We start from the raw sequence: 13,010 nt of genomic DNA on the forward strand, positions 1-13,010 counted from the left end.
GGGTACAATAGTACTTGGCAAAAGAGAGAAAGCTCAGAAATTTAAAAAAATGTGAAAAGTAAAAGAAAATCCCAAGTCCACCATCCATTCAACAAATATAATTGAAGCTTCACTTGGAGAGGTAGGTAGGCACCAGATGTGCATGAGGATCTTAGAAGAAGTTCAACTGAAAGCAATGAGAAGTCATAGTCTTTTATAGGATCTAAAAGTAGAGAAAGTTCTACGATGTGCCCCCACCACTGACTTCTCACACGATTATCTCATTCATTTGTCCATACAGGGTAGTTTTTCATCTTTTACGTTAGTTATGGTCATAAAAGGAAATGCTCATCTGGAATCAGGATGACCTCTTCCAGGCACCCAACTTCAAGTTCAAGGCAAATACTGCTTGTATGCGTGCATGCCTGGTGGAAGTAGTAGTAACTGAATGTCCCATAAATCTTCCTCTTAAAAACTTTCTAATCTAAGAAGTTGAAAACTGTATAGAAGGCCGGAACCTGAGCATGGGCAGTTGCTGGGCAGACACCATGGCTGGGATCACCACCACCGTGGCGGTGAGGCAAGACCCAGATTCTGCAGCAGCAGGTCAATGATGCCCAGGAGAGAGCCGAGGGCCAAGGGCAGCCGAGAACATCCTGAGGCTGAGATGGCCTCCTTGAACCGTGGGATCTACGAGTTGAAGAGGAGCAGGCTGCGCTCAAGGGACCCTGGCCACTGCCCTGCAGAAGCTGGAGCTGGCAGAGAAAGCTGCTGCTGAGAGTGAGAAAGGTATGAAGTTTACTGAAAACAAGGCTTTAAAGGATGAAGAAAACATGGAACTCCAGGATGTTCAAGTCAAGGAAGCTAAGCACAGCGCAAAAGAGGCAGATTGGAAGTCTGAGGAGGTGGCTGGGAGTTGGTGACTATTGAAGGCCCTGCGGAACGAGCAGAGCTGGGCAGGGAGATGGGTGAGCAGGTCAGTCTGATGGGCCAGAACCTGCATGTCTGAGGGCTGCTGAAGAAAAGGACTCTCCAAAGGGAGACAAATGTGGAAGAGGTGAGGAATTTCTCATTTGTCTGTTTATTATTATTATGGACATAATGAAAAGACTCTACTAATTGTTGAAGTGATGAATGCACATCTATGTGATTATAGCAAATACCATTGATTGTACCCTGTGGATGAAATGTAGGTTTATTAATATGTATTAATGAAATTGATTTGTTATAAAAATCAACTAATCAGTCAAAAAAAAAAGGCAAATGTGAAGAAGAGATCGAGATTCTTATTGATAAATTCGAGGAGGCAGAGACCTGCTGAGTTTGCCAGAGAATGGTAGCCAGGCTGGGAAAGGCAGCTGATGATTCGGAAGATAAACTGAAATGCAGGGCTGGACGGGACGCGGCTGGACCTGGAGGAGATGGAGAGCACCCCAGGCCCGCCCTGCTGCGGCTCCTCCCTTTGACCCCGACTCTGCCGGAGGCCAGGCTGCCCGAAGGTGACCTTCACAGCCAGGGCTGGTTTTAACTGGAAGCGTGCTTTCTTCTCTCTTCCTGTACTTCCACCCACCCACCCCTGGCCGCGTGTCTTTTTCATCAAACTGTCTCTGCCTCTCCCAGAGACTGCTGCTGGGCCAGGCGCTGAGCACCTCTGGGAACGACATGTAAGGGCAGTGAGCACAAGGCAAGTGTCTTTTAAAGCATGTTGCAATGTGTGCCTTTTGTAATTATCCACCCTTTTTGTGGTTGTAGCAACCGTTTGGAAAACATATGAAATAATTCCACAGCTCAGAAGCAGCAATCGAATCCGTTTCTCACTTTTGAAAGGCATTTTTTTCAGCTTAATATGTATTGCCCATTCCAGAGAGGAGGGAAAAGGGGCTGGGCCTACCTCACTGGGAGCTGAACGCAGCCCAAAGGAAAACTCACTACTCTATACCAAGAACCAGCCAAACCAGGAAGAGGGATCCCAGGAGTTAGGCCCCGCCAAAAAAAAGAAAAAGGCTGTTCAAGTGTTCAGCTTTAAGGTATCACAGGGCAAATTTATGATTATTAACATTATTATTGTTATTATTTTATTTTTCTCATCAGAAGTGACAAAATTAATATCCTGAGACCTCTGTCTGATACCAAATCTTTCGCCCATCCTTTCTCTAACCCCATCTCACACCTCAACAGCTCACAGAATGGATCACGTTGGGGTGACCACTGATTTACTCTCCTGCCTCATGTTAAAAAAGGAAAGAAAAGAAAATTACATTTTTGCCACTAACTTAGTTAAATGAAATATCTCATCACCCTTTCCTGGATCTCAAGCTGTTGTCTCTAAAAAGCGCCATCTCATGCTTTGGATCAGTCGGAGCTGGAGAAATCTTGAATAGCCTATGGACAAAACTTCCTTAAACATTTTACATCATTTTGAAACTTTGCTTCTTTGGCATTGGAGAGCCACCCCCTCTGGCTGTGAGTGCTCTTCACAGGGGGCAGTGAGTTGATCTTTCACAAACCCCTTCCCCATCGAGGTCCCCCTTTTTGGTGATGTTTCTGAGGTCTGTTAGATGTGCATCCTGCTGCTTGTTGCCTTAAAGTGTACTCTCCTTTGGTGTGCCTCTTTTGGGGACCAATTGGGAGAAAGAGAAACAAATAATACAACTATTTTGATAGTGAAAATCACAACTTTCTATTTGAAATAAAGAATCAGTCCCTCCAAAACACATACACACATACAACCTGTATATAACAAGATGTCCAAGTCCCAAAAAAGTTAATAAAATCACCTACAAATTGAGAATTGAAAATGGTGGCCACACGTGTAATACTTGTTGGTCCCTGATCTTATCTCTCCTTATACAGTCCCTTTGCTTATTTAGATGTGAGAGTTAAGCCATGGGAAAAGATGTCCTAGACTAAAAAGGGCTGTGCAATATGATGGGATGTATTATTATATCCCTCGTAGTCATTTGAACTGGACTGATAAGAACCACCCATGGCCATGATGCCAGGGGAGATCATGATGCCCAGGAGGTTTCATTAGACTGAGACAGAGTGTTAATATTTCTCTCACTGAGTTGCCCAAGGTCTAAATGAGATCTATGACTCCACTCTGGCACAATAATTATTTATGAAGTCATCACTCATATTTCATTAATGCTTGCTTGCTGCTCACAAGTCTCTTTTGAGGGCAGAGGCTGTGTATAATTACAATGCTATTTAGCATCCATGGAGAACATACTTCGATTGTGATCTGTGTGACTGTAAATGTCTTTACTAGACTGTGAGATTTCAGAAGGCAAGGATTTTATCATTCATTTATTCAACAAATACTTATGTTTCTAATATGTGCCAGGAACTGGTCACAATCCTGGAGATACAGTAACAAAATATTAAAAATATTCTTCTTCATGCAGCTTACATTCTACTGTTTACCCAACACTCCTATAATACTTACAGTGTGTCAAGAACTATTCAAAGCTCTTAACATATATTAACATCTTTAAACTTCACATCAACCCTATGAGGTAAGTGCATACACTTTCTAACTTGCATATAGAAGGGGATTGAGACAGGATATGTATAAATGCCTGGCCAACTAGTAAGTGGTGACGCTGAAATGTGTACCCAGTCTGGCTTCAGTGTCCATGTGTTTGTCCACTTTAGTCTATGATCTTGTCCTCTATTTATTCATAAAAACAAATAAAAATGATGGCTATCATGCTAAGGTGATGATGGTGGAAAGATGTTGAACTCCTCCTATACCATTTCATTAATTATAAGCAACATATCATGTAGTCCTCTCAATAGGCATAGTGGTAGATTTTACCATCTCATTTGACTGATGATAAACTTGAGACAAAGGAAAATTAAAGTAACTGCATGATTTTGAACAGTTGGTAAACCATAGAGCCAGAATTTAAACCTTGGTCTTTCCAACTACAATACCCATGTCCTTACACTACAGCTAAATCCCCATCAATTCCAGGAATACTTCTACTTACTGGTTAAATGAGACTGATTATTTACTTAAGACTAATTATCTAAAATGACTTGTTGCACATGAATCTCTCTCTATAAAATAAGGTTAATATATATTTTGACAAGCACAAAGAGTATTAAAAACGTAAGAACTCTTGGGTAACAAATTTAAAATCAATTTCTCTTTCTCTCTCACTCTCTCTCCCCCTGTCTCGCTGTCTCTTTCTCTCCTCCCACCATCAGCCTCCCCATACACATAATCCTGTCCCACAGGAGAACAAGTTGAAGGTCACTATGTATCAAACATAAATCCCTGTGGTCTAATAGAAAGAGTCTGAATAAAATTGAGATTAATATAGTAGTCACAATAGATAGAACACAATTTGTGACTTAAAATCAATAAAACAAGTTTAAGGACGTGATTTATTCTCTATTAAACCTTTCTCCCAATCCTAATATTCATTCTCACATGTTTTTAATATGCTATTTAACCACACATTTTACAGATATAAACATCACCATATGAGCTTGCAATTAACATTGATTTCCATCCTGAAGAAATGCCTATTGGAATGAAACGGTAGGAATGCCTGGTAACTGATATATGTGAAGTTAAAGTGCTGTTAATTCAATTGCTTTATCTGATCCAAAGTCACTTAGATTATATTAAATTAGCCATCTGCTTGGCTTTCACCTTGGAATGTCTGCCAGATGCTGAATGTGTTTCCACAGAGTTCATTAGCAGTCCCAACCTTAACGACACCTTTCTCATGGTAGAGCATGAGTGACCAGAAGTTTGTCTGAGAAGACATCATAGGGAAAATGTTCAAGTGACACTTAAATAAATGTTTTTGGAAAGAATTCTTCAATTTATTGTCAAGTCTAAATATCCCTTCATTAGAAGGGAGTAAGGGCCAAGGATTTCTACTCAATACTCTCTTCCACTTAATTCTTTTTGAAAAGCAATGAAGTTGTTCATACTCTATATTAATAAAAATGCCAGTTTCCATAGGCCTAAATATTTGTTAATTACATTAAAACTATTCATGCAATATGTGCCAAGGGAATTTTCTATCATTTTACATTTTTGTGTTTGTCAAATGAATTCCCATATGTAGGAAGAAAAGGGAGAGGCCAGGAGGGGCCTCCACATGCATTGCCATGTGACAGAGGAGCCCAAGACCAAGGATCACCGGCAGCCAGCCCCAGAACACCAATCTTCAGGGAGAAAGAATTACCTTGATAATGCCTGGTTTTGGAATTTTTCCAAGCCTCAATACCATGAGCTAATAAATCCCCACTGTTTAAGCCAACTCATTGTATGGTTTTGCTTGAACAGCCAATGAAACTAAAATATATGACATGGCACGTAATTTACAAACATGGGAAAATGCATGAATTACATGGGGGAATTGCCCTAGTCAGTCACTGGAGCTAGGAAGCTATTGTAAAGGTACAGGAGAGGGATGATGGGAACTTGGCCAAAGCAGAGAATGTGGAGATGCAGAAGAAGGGACAGCTTTAATAGTTTTTCAGGAAATAAACTCAATGGGATGTGTTCCACAATTAATTAGACATGAATATGTAAAAAGAGGAGGATTTTTCAGGTAATTTCCAGATTTTGGATTCAGCCAGCAAGTTAATATGGGTTGAAAGTTGGAAGAGAGGTTATGGAAATGAATATGGGATCTTGACTGTATCTTTGGTTATTTGGACTTCAGTACTGTTTTGAGACTCAGGAAGAAATTCCTGCAGGCACTTAGTTTTATGAGTATGAAATACAAGAGAATGGTCTGGGTTAGAGATAAAAATTTAAGGACCATAAGTGTATGCTTTAAAATTAGACCCATGGAAATCAACTGAAGTCATTCAGGAAGAATATGAGTAATGAGAAGATAAGGACACCAAACTGAGAACTCAGACTAAAATCACTGTCTAAGTATAGGAGCAGGGAAAGACTGCAAAGCACTGATCATATGACTAGAAGGAAAACCAGTAGAAGGTACTTTGTAGAAGCCCTTGGAAGAGAGAGTTACTATAATAAGGAAAAAAGAGTCAGGGCAGTCTAATGCATAGAGAAACAAACACTCTCTGCTACTGACAGCACTGTAAAGTATAATAAATAAAATTATCCAGAAAGCAGCAAGAAAAAAAAAAAGAAATGTGTGCCATCTATCCAAACCTTAGTAAAATTAATTTTAAAATTCTCTAAGAACTGGATTTCTGGCTTAGATTTATCTAATTTATTTATTTAGAACAAGAAAATCAGAGGTGGGAAACCGTCAATCAAATTCAATAAAAATAAAATAGTATTAATAAGTTTTATTTTGCTTTAGGGTTTTAAAAGTTCCTTCCAGTATATAATGTTGTATGAAACTTAAACAGCATTATGAAACACTCAGAGCATTATTATCATTATCATCCTTGTCCAAATTTCATAATGAAGAAAACTAATACTTAGAAAAATAAATGTTAAAGGGCCAGTCTATTCTGATTCAGCTCATGAGGGCCACCTTTGGGACCCAAACCCAAATCTTTTGGCTTCAAATTCTAAGCTGCAGTGAAAGAAAACAAAATGAATGCTGACTTCCATGACAAATAATACAAACGACAATGGCCAGGTCATTTGATCTCTTTCCTTAATCAGGTAAATGAGAGACTTGAAACAGATATTCTCCCTTCCAGCTCTGTGAGTCTGCATTTCTATTAAATGTTCCTAAAGTTGTGTAATTGTAAATGTCCCTTGGTATTAATGAATAGTTACCCCAACCTACAAAAATATGACTTTACGTTCAATTAATTTTCTGAAGAATTAAAGTTTATGTCTTGGAGCAAAGTATTTCACTTTGATTAATTATCATTCAATATTTATAAAAGTTCATGTTTCCACTAAGTTAGAGAACTCACACCCTTCACAGGCTATAATAAATGTGATGGATAATTATTATTTCAATTACCTAGTTCTTTGTTTAAAGATGTTCACTTGTACTATAAATTGGAGGATGCCCCCCTATTATGATGTAATGATTCCAGAGTAACTTGTAGGTAATCATTAGTAATTAAGTAGTATTACCATATTCAGGATATAAAACAAATGGAATGGTAATATATCTGAGGAGCCAAGAGATATTCAGAGTTGAATTTGCAACAACATTCCTGGAAAAACATCAGCCCTATTCATTTCACTTGCTTTATTTATTTATTTTATTAATAGAGTTTATTTTTAGAACCCTTTTAGGTTTAGAGAAAAATTGAGCAGATAGCCGAGTTTCCACATTACTACTTAACTCCACCCTCTCCTCCGCATTTTCTGCTATTATTAACATCTTACATTAGTGTAGTAAACTCGTTACAAACAATGAACCAATACTGCTACATTGTTATTATATAAAGTACATACATTTTCCAGATTTCTTTATTTTTTTAATCTAAAGTCCTTTTTCTATTCCAGGATCTCATCCAGGATAGCCCATTACATTTATTTGTCATGTCTTCTTAGGCTACTCTTAGCTGTGACAGTTTGTTAGACTTTCTCGTTTTTGATGACCTTGACATTTTTGACAAGTACTGCTCAGGTATATTGTAGAATGACCTCCTACTAGGATCTGTCTGATGTTTTTCTCGTATTAGACTGAATTTAGGAGTTTGGGGAAGGAAGATAACAGAGGTAAAGTGTCATTTCCATCATGTCATATCAGGGTACATACTATCAACATGATTTATAACTATTGATGTTGGCCTTGATCTTCAGGCTAATGTAGTGTTTGTCAGCTTTCTTCACTGTGAAGTTACTCTTTTCCCTCCTTACCATACTGTACTGTTGTGGGAGGGAAGTCAATATGTGCATCCCACACTTGAGAGGTGGGAAGTTATATGATCCCTCCTTAAGGGGATAGAATCTACATAATTTATTTGGAATTCTTCTGCAAACAAATTTGTCTCTTCTCGCCCATTTATTAATTCAATCATTTATTTCTCTCAATATGCACTCATGAATATTTATTTTATACTTTCGGTTATAATCCAATACCTACTTTTTAATTTATTTATTTTTGCTCAAATTGCTTCAGCTTTGACCATTGAGAGCTCTTTCAGTTGGTTAAGATTCTTTATTTTTAAAATCAGTTCAGTGTATATTCTCATACTCTAAGCATTACTTTCTAAATGGAGACCATGTAGGAAGGAGGTAGATAGGAGGAAAAATCAAGAGTTCACTTCAAAGGACTAAAAATGATATTTGACAAATTTTAAAAAATACTAAATTAAAAACCAAAGTATAAATGTATCATTTTTTAAAATTTAAAAGTACTCCAATAAAGACAATATTCAAGTCAATGGTAGAATGCAAAAAAAGAGATTAAACTATTTAAGATTGTATTTGATTATTACATTACATGAAAATCTAATGGAAATTAGAATAAAGCAATCTTAGGACTAACATCACTGTATCCCTAACAAACTCATTTAAAAGTACTATACTTGATAAGGTAATTGAGTTGAATAAAAGACAAATAAACATCAGCAAGTTTTCTGTATATTAACAATGGATAAAATAAAAGATTTCATTTGTCCTCAAAGCATGAAATGAATGTATTTTGATGTCACAACATTTTGTTATGGAGAAAGATAGCCTTCTATTTCTATTTCTAACAGCATGATAGACCAGAACCCTGAATGGCCTTCTTTATTGCCATAAATAAAGATGCTGATGAGAAAGGAAAAAACATTGAAAACACATTGTTGACCAGGCACAAATGGAAGATAATTGTGGAAGACAATGTCAAAAACAAAGTAAAACTCAGAACCTTATAAATGATACTACCACTGGAAAATGAGTGGTATCCAAAAAATAACTTTCACTTTGAGGGTTTCCGACAATCCCTGGAAATATTGAGCTTTCAAATTTCTAACGTCACAAATTTCAATGTCATAAGTAAGATAAGATCTAGGGGCATCCAAAGTAGAGAGTTTATCAGGACAGTCTCACATAAACTTGCCTGAATCTGTACTTCTTCAATATAACTGCAAACAAAAATTAGAGGTACAAAAGGCCACAAGAGGGACAATTTTATGTCTAGGTTTTGAGGCTAGATTAAAAATCATATAAGCATATATTACTTCACGAAAAAGTCATATATGCATTTTCTTTATATCATGAAAAAACTTGCCTGTATCCCAAAACATTCCAGGGAAGAATTTAATTGACAGAACTCTATGTTAGTTCCCCCAAGGTACTGAAAAGCTAAAATTAAATCCTCTCTGAAAGAGTATAATTTCATTTAGGTTCTCAAAGAATTCCCACAGATCAAGTTTATAAAAGAAATCAATTATTTGTATAGAACTGAAGAAAGATAAATGATAGATGGAAGCTAAAAGAGACATCGATATTAGTGTAACACATATTCAGATATTAAATTGAAAAACAGAATATATTTTGTAAAAATGGTTTAAGGATTTAAACATCATTATGAGCTAGAAAAAAGATATCATAAAGAATAAACAAATACATTTGAAAAAGTGTAATAGCACTTTTATATATACAACTTCTAGACATTACAAACTTAGTATAAGCATTACATAGAAGATTAGACACAGCTGAAAACAGAATAAGGAAACAGGAAAATACATATGATGAAATTATGAAGAGTTCAGACTGACAAGGCTAAAAATTTGAAAACACGAGACTGGAAGCTCTAGTAAGAAGTTATAATAAATGTCTAATAAAAAATCCAGAAGAAGTCAGTGGTGAAGAGGCAATACGTGAAAGAACTGCACTAAAATTAATAAATTATGCTCATCAAATGACCCTATTATTAATGTGAAAAGGCAGGCCAAACAAGTGAGAGAGTATTTATATTTGTATATGAAAGACAGGACTCATATCAATAATACATAAAAAAATGACTCCTACATATCAATAAGGAAATGACTGGCTGCACACTTTTGTTGTAAAAAACAAAGTCAAAAGTCATAACCAGGAATTTCACAGAAGAAGACAGTTAAATGGCCAATAGACATACGTAAAGGTGCTCAAACTCATTAGACATCAGGGAAATACAAATTGAAATCATAATGAATATAACTACATGCTCACTGGAAAAAATAAAAGGCCCATCAGTGTGAAGAGGTAGAAAGAATGAGGAGCAATGAAAATTTCATACATTGCTCTAGGTAAAATATATTATTTAAACAGTTTAAAAAACAGACACTATCCACTAAATCTGAATGTATGCATAGCCTGTGACCCAGAACCTTCGCTTCTATACATATATTCAACAGAAATGCATACATATACAAACCAGACTCATTTAAATTTATGTTCATAGTAGCATTTTTCATAATAGCTAAAACCTGGAAACAAGTAAAATGTCCCTCAATATTATAAATATATTCCTGCAACGGAATACTATACACACTACCCACATCACTGGGCATTAGTCTAACCACTATGCTATTCAACAAGAGAAGGCAGGCACAAAATAAAGTGTACAATGTGACGGTAATTATGAAGTCCCAAAACAGTCAAACTAGCATTATGTTCGGAGGAATTCTGAGCTTAAAATTGGAAATACTATTTACCATAGCAAGAAAATACAATATGAATATATAAATATACAGAAATAAAGCTAATAGAAGTTGTACTGATTCTTTCAGGAAAAAATAAATAAAACTGTTTTGAAAAAATTAAAAAAGACAAAGTAAAAGATATACTCTGTTGTAGGAAAGGAAGACTGAATATCATGGGGAAGAAAATACCCTCTATATTTACTTTTAGATTCCATGTAATTCTACACAAATCTCTACAGAATTGTTCATGGAAATAAGATATGATTCTGAAATTTATATGAAAGCATAGAAGGTGATAAATAACAAAGTACTCCTTAAAAAGAACAACAAGGTGGGAAGATTTTCCCTACCAGTAGCAGAATTTATTATAAACTATAGTAATTGGAATTCATGCATACATGAAAATCTGATTAACAATAAATCTACATCTCCAGATCTGTGGAGAAAGGACAGACTTGTGCTGAAATAATTGGTTACCTATACAAAACAATTAATTTCTCTCTCTCTTTGATATTATACAAAAATAACTTTGAGTGGCTAAAAAACACAAACGTAAATCAATATTATAAGCCTTTTAGAAAACAGCAAAGACAATTTTCCTGACCTCACAGCAAGAAATAATTTCTTAAAAAGATATAAAAATTTAAAATATTAAAAGAAAATAACTTGACTTTATGAAGTTCTGTTATCACACAGTGAGGGAAAAGGCATGTTCTGTATTTGGGAAGATATTTGCACCTCATATAATAAACACATTATTATACAAATTAAATAGACTCCCTCAGTACAAGAAATAAAAGCCAAATCTTCCCATCAGAATATGGATAAAAGACAGGCAGAGGAGAAGATTCAAGAATGACCTATGAACATAGGAAAATAGTCCGCACCTCACTGATGAGACCTTTTTAAATTAAAACCAAAATCAGGCACCATTTCACACCCATCAGATTAGCAAACATAAGTTGTATCATTGCTATAGAGATGGTGGCTATGGGCATTGCTGAGGGCAGGAAGAGGGAGGAAGAGGTGTGATATGAGGCATTTTTGGGACTTGGAGCTGTCCTGAATGATGTTGGAGGGACAGATGCAGGACATTGTTTATCCTGCCATAACCCACGGGATGGACTTTGGGAGAATGTGAACTACAATGTGAACTATCGTCCGTGCAGTGTGGCAGTGCTCCAGGGTGTAATCACCAAATGCAATGAATGTGCCTTACTGATGAAATGGGATGTTGATGTGGGAGGAGCTGGGGGAGGGGGCAAGTGGGGAGTGGAGTATATAGGAAACTTTTATGTTTTTAATGAAACATTTTATGTGATCTATTTATCTTTTTAAAAAAAAGACAATAAAAAAGTAAATCAAAAAATTGGAGTGGAAGAAAAAAGAGTTCAAATAGAACCAGATGTAAGAGAGATTCTGGAGCAAAACAAAATCATCCATTTATTGATAATTATTTGAAAAATGACACAACCACTTTGAAAAACTGTTGTTACTGAGTGAAGTTGAAAACATGCATGACATTTCTAGGCAGACACACTAGAAAAACTCTCGAATATATCAAGAATGTTCCTATTAGCATTGTTTATAAAGGCAACAAGTAGAAATACCCAAATGTTCATCAATCACAGAATGGAAAAGTAAGTCCTAGATATTTGGATAGCAGTAAAAATGTGAACTACAGCAAATTGTACCTACATGGAGGAATAATTGGAAATAATATTGTGGCAAAGATGCAAATCAAAGAAGCCTTCATACCATATTTTTTAAGTGTTCATACAAAGGTGGTAAAAATACTTTTAATGAAAGTGTGAGATAATGAATATAGAATACAGAATCATGGTTACTTGAGGAAGAATTAGTGGTATGTGATCACTGAAGGATGTTCCAGTGGTCTCTAAAGTCCTGGAGATATTCTATTTATTAAAATGGGTTTTGACTACCTCGATATTCATTTTGTTATTCTTGAAATTTTACATATTCATTTTGTAAACTTTCTACAGGTTTGATATATTTTACTATAAAAATTTTATTAAAAAAGGAGAAAATGATTAATCTTTTTTTAGTTATTTTAAAGATTGAATAAAAGTATATCTAATATTGCAGATGAGGGAAATGGACTTGGCCCAATGGATAGGGTGTCTGCCTACCACATGGGAGGTCCGTGGTTCAAACCCCGGGCCTCCTTGACCCATGTGGAGCTGTCCCATGTGCAGTGCTGATGCGTACAAGGAATGCTGTGCCACACAGGGGTGTCCCCCGTGTAGGGGAGCCCCACGCGCAAGGAGTATGCCCCATAAGGAGAGCCACCCAGCGTGAAAGAAAGTGCAGCCTGCCCAAGAATGGTGCCATGCACATGAAGAGCTGACACAGCAAGATGATGCAACAAAGAGAAACACAGAATCCTGGTGCCGCTGATAAGGATAGAAGCTGTCACAGAAAAACACACAGCCAATGGACACAGAGAGGAGACAACGCAGCGGGGGGTGGGG

General features: G+C 36.4%; 1 pseudogene; it reads left to right on the plus strand.

Annotated features, from left to right (window-relative positions):
* Positions 1-527: 527 nt before the first annotated feature.
* On the plus strand, positions 528-1,098 carry LOC105744390 (tropomyosin alpha-3 chain pseudogene; annotated as a pseudogene).
* The last annotated feature ends 11,912 nt before the right edge of the window (positions 1,099-13,010 follow it).

The sequence above is a fragment of the Dasypus novemcinctus genome, chromosome 25, assembly GCF_030445035.2.
Source record: "Dasypus novemcinctus isolate mDasNov1 chromosome 25, mDasNov1.1.hap2, whole genome shotgun sequence".
Taxonomy (NCBI): domain Eukaryota; kingdom Metazoa; phylum Chordata; class Mammalia; order Cingulata; family Dasypodidae; genus Dasypus; species Dasypus novemcinctus.